The sequence below is a fragment of the Cariama cristata genome, unplaced genomic scaffold, assembly GCF_000690535.1.
Source record: "Cariama cristata isolate BGI_N322 unplaced genomic scaffold, ASM69053v1 scaffold36789, whole genome shotgun sequence".
In the NCBI taxonomy this organism is placed as follows: Eukaryota; Metazoa; Chordata; class Aves; order Cariamiformes; family Cariamidae; genus Cariama; species Cariama cristata.
In genome coordinates this window covers 67,525-71,796 of record NW_009635911.1, presented here as the reverse complement: position 1 = coordinate 71,796, position 4,272 = coordinate 67,525, and positions in this window count along the sequence as shown.

Sequence of the window (4,272 nt, the reverse complement as noted above, 5' to 3'; positions counted from 1 at the left end):
GAGCATGTGTAAATTTTCCATTCCTCTTAATTTTTAAGAAACAAAATTTCACAATCCCCACAATAGCAATAACTTTATTTATAGTTCTTATCAAGCAGAACCAGAAGAACAAAGCTTAGTTGGGCACAGAAATATGTGGACAGGCACCTAGAAGAAGCTACAGAATATTTTAATCATGCTGAGCACTGCATCTTGAAACTCTACTGGCGATGGTGGAGTTTATGTATCTCTTTCATGTTACTGCTTCACTGAAATCTTGGAAGTAACTGCTAGGTAGTGTGGCACTGGAAGCACTGTGCCAATGGCAACCCAGAACTTGGAATGGACTTATTTAACTTTTTTTCAGAAAGGTGGATAAATTAACTTCTCCTGCATCTACATTGCTCTCTGTCTTTAGCAAGCCTTTAAATAACATTCGTTGAACTCCTCTGCATCTGAATCTGTCAATGGTCTAGACGACAAAGAATATTTGAACAGATGTTTTTCAAGTGAGCCATTCTTTCCCAATTTTAATAGAACATCTAACTTCATGCGAGGCAGGACTTTATCTTAAGTGGCTCTGAACCTAAAAGAAACTGTGCTAAATCAAGCTTTAAACAACTCACAGTTCGTAGCATGGTTAGACTGATGACGTTCCTTACACTTTAAGAAACCTCTGAGGCTCACAAACAGAAGTTTTACATTTAATAGTTTGGATACTAACAGCCTTGATTCATTTCCCTCAGTTTTATATCATTGCTCTATCACGGTGTGATTATAGTGCAAGAAGGTGCCTTAGAAGCTTGGAGAATAGTAAATGCAGACCTGGCTTTGCTCAGCAGAACTTGTTCAGGGCTTTACAAGAAATTTTCAGACAAACTCATCTGACAAAAGTTAGTTTAAAAAAAAAAAACACCACAAAGCCCCAAAAGCCCAAGTGCCTTATTTGGGGAATGTAAATAAAATACGTCCTGGATATTCTCTTAACTGGGATATAGTCAGCCTTTGGGTGATGTAAGAGGGAATTTGCCCTCACTTAATGTTCACTCTGTGTGAAGTTTGCTGTTATGTCCCAAGTTATTGGGAGCTCTTTAAATCAAGGCAGTGAGAATGGATAGTGAGAGAGTGAACTGTGAGCTTTATTGATTGTATCTACACAGCATGGGGCTGAAAAACACCTCCCTTTACATGTGGGTGGGTTCAGCATAAAACACATGGAGGATTCTCCTGAGACACATTTCTTCCAGAGTCCTACTTAGAAATTTGGGGGAAGGATTCCCAGGACATTGTGTGTTGCAAGTTCTGCTTGAGAAGGTCCTATAAAACGGCTCTGGGTAAGACAGACATCCACAAGGGTTTTCCTGCAGGCCCTAGAGCTTGAAAAGGCTCATATTTCCCTAAATCCTTTTGTGAACCCGGAGGCAAGATTTGGATTTAACATGTTGAGTTTGTGCCGGTTTGAAAGGTCTAAAACTAGAACCGGGTGCCCGTTTTGGGGGAAAAGAACAATTAGGATAATTTTTCTAGACTATATCTATTCAATGCTGATGCATTCATCTCTCCCATATGGTCTTGTTTCTTCTCATGCATGCAAGTGTAGTCTCTGTGGCACAGGGATGAACATATAACACTCTTTAAAACAGGGCCTGCCTCTAGTCTGTTGGTTTTGGATTCTTGTGCATCCCTCTGTTTGATTTGGACATACCTAGAATCACAAAGTGTAAGTCTAAGTGAGTTTCTCTGTGAGCCTCATTTTCTTCTCATCTGTGAAAGAGGATAGATAGTTTCTGCCTTACAGGCATGTAAATTTTAATAGTTTAGTCCCCAGTTCAGCAAAGCACTTGAGCATGTTCTGTTGGAGTAAATGGGATTTTAATTCTGTGATTACATTGTTTGGTGAACTAGGGCCACAATAAAATACTTTGAGATCATTGGAATTAGAGGTGTTATAGAACTGTAAGATGTCATTATTGGTATTTTGCAGTAAAATAAACCATGGTGATATTTTTTCCCTACCTCAAACAAGTAATAGATGGGGTTTGAATCATTGTATACCTATATTTTAGATTCGACAGATAGCCTGAGATGCTTGGGAATAATGGTTTGGCTGACCATTTTTGGCTTGTTTGGTTATTTCCAATGCGATAAGTTGGAGGCCTAATGTGCCTTTCCGGACTTTGGGAACGCAGTTTCAGTTCCTTTCTCGGTCGAATCCACAGTTCTTAGATATGTGCATCTGTCAGAGAATGGCTGTTAGTTTAGGATTAGGAGTTCTTAAGCTATCCTGTTACTGATTCTGTATTTTTGCGTAAATAGTAGCTGTAAATGGCCAAACCCTAAGATTAGGGAATTACGCTAGTCCAGCTCTTTGTCTCGATGGCTAAAGTATTTTCTGCGTTCCGCAGCCGTAATGTCCACAGCTGGCTTGTTTCTAACACCAGAGCCGCCAGATGCAGGGAAGGAGAGTTGCAGAGAACAGCACACGCAGAGGAAGAATATAAGAGATCCCCAGAAAAGGAAGGAGGAGGCTAAAAAGGAAACGCAGTGGCTAGGCAGCTTGTTTATATCACCTCAGAGAGCTGATTGCATGCTTATCACACACAGCAGAAAGCTCAGTTGTCTAGACAATCGTCTAATTGTCTTTACTCAGTAAGTAGCAGCCCTGGTGACATTCCAGACCTTGACCTCTGCCCTGTCCAGCGCCAAAAAAGTGCCGTTAGGAATCATGTAACACTGGGTATTAAAGATTGTTGGAAAAGGCCATGGGGTCAACCTACTGTGGAGTTTTAGCAACAATGCTGAATATAGCCGACTCTCTCTCCTTCCTCCCTTCCTCTTGAGACCTGGGCTTACTGTGTGAGAGCGTTAGTATGATTCCTGCGCTTAAACTAAGAGATGAGGCTGTGCTAGAACCGCTTGGGGCTATGCCGGGAAGGAAGAATGTACAAAGTCTAAGATTGCTGAGGCAATACCATCCTTCTGTTTACAAAGAACTTGGGCAATCCTTGGTCAAGAAATGTGCTTCTAAATATTCTAGTTGGATGCTGTGGCTTGGGATGTCAGCGAATAAGTCTGCAAAGAGACTGCTAGCTAGAGCAACAGGCTTGTATGTGTTACAGCACCATCAATAACAATGATGGCCATGGTTCAGGGGTGCAGATGACAAGGATCGGAGTGCCAGCCACTGCTGAAAACCTGTACAAACCTGCTGAGGGGATGGTGAGGGAAAAGACTAAAAAAGTTTATGATTGTACTAGGAAATATCTGGGCTTCCAGAAAATTTTCTGTATTCAAATCCCTTGTCTCCCAAAGGGACCAGGTGTGTAACCTACACTGTACGAGAATCCTCATGGCTATTGCTGTCAAAAAACCTTACCTTCTGCACACCCCAGTCCACATAGCTGCCATTGGAAATGAGGTTTCTTGGCACACTGGAAGATGAGCTTACAAACTGAGGGTCCGGTTCAGGGAGATAATTAAGCATATTGACAGTTTCAACTAGACCTCACATTAGAGATGTCCGGAAATACATTCTCGAGTTAGACTGAAAATCTGTTGTTTAGTAACAGCTATCCTTACTGCATGAGTTCGATTTTCTGTGGAGTATTCAAGCTAAGTATTTTCTTTTAAATAATGAGACAAAAGTTTGTTTGGGCTTTTAAATGAGGTAAATGTATAGAAAATTCTTAGTGAACTCTTCAACTGGTGTAAATTGAGGAAACTATTAAAATCAGTAGAGCTATGCCAGTTTACATCAGTTAAAGATCTGACTTTCTATTCCCAGGCATGTTAAAGGTGTTACTGCGCAAATGACTGCAAAAATTATTGCTGAAAGGTTTTATGCTCAAAGGCAGATCAGGTATCTGGTCCAGGAGGGTACATCCATTGCTGCAGAAGGAAATAAAGGAGAGAAAATTGTGAAGTGTTAACTGATATTTTTAGAAGCGCTTATAATGACAGGTCACATTCCCAAGGACTATAAAGTGGCAAATCTAACACCAATTATTCAAGAGGGGCAAAAAGATACAGCAAGCAATTACAGTTTAACACCAGTTGTGGGAAAAATATTAGAAACCATTTTATGGGGTTTGGGGAGCGAACAGCTTGAAAAGTGTAATTTGATTAGAGATGGCCAACATGGGTTTTTGATGTGGGTTTTAACTAACTTAGAATTCTTCAAAGGTATTGCTGCCATGGGAGGTAATGGATCTCGATTGGATGGCGTGTACTTGCGCTACGTTTTTGAAGTGGCAAACTGGGATGCAACTGCAGAGCTCTGCTTAGTTTCATTGA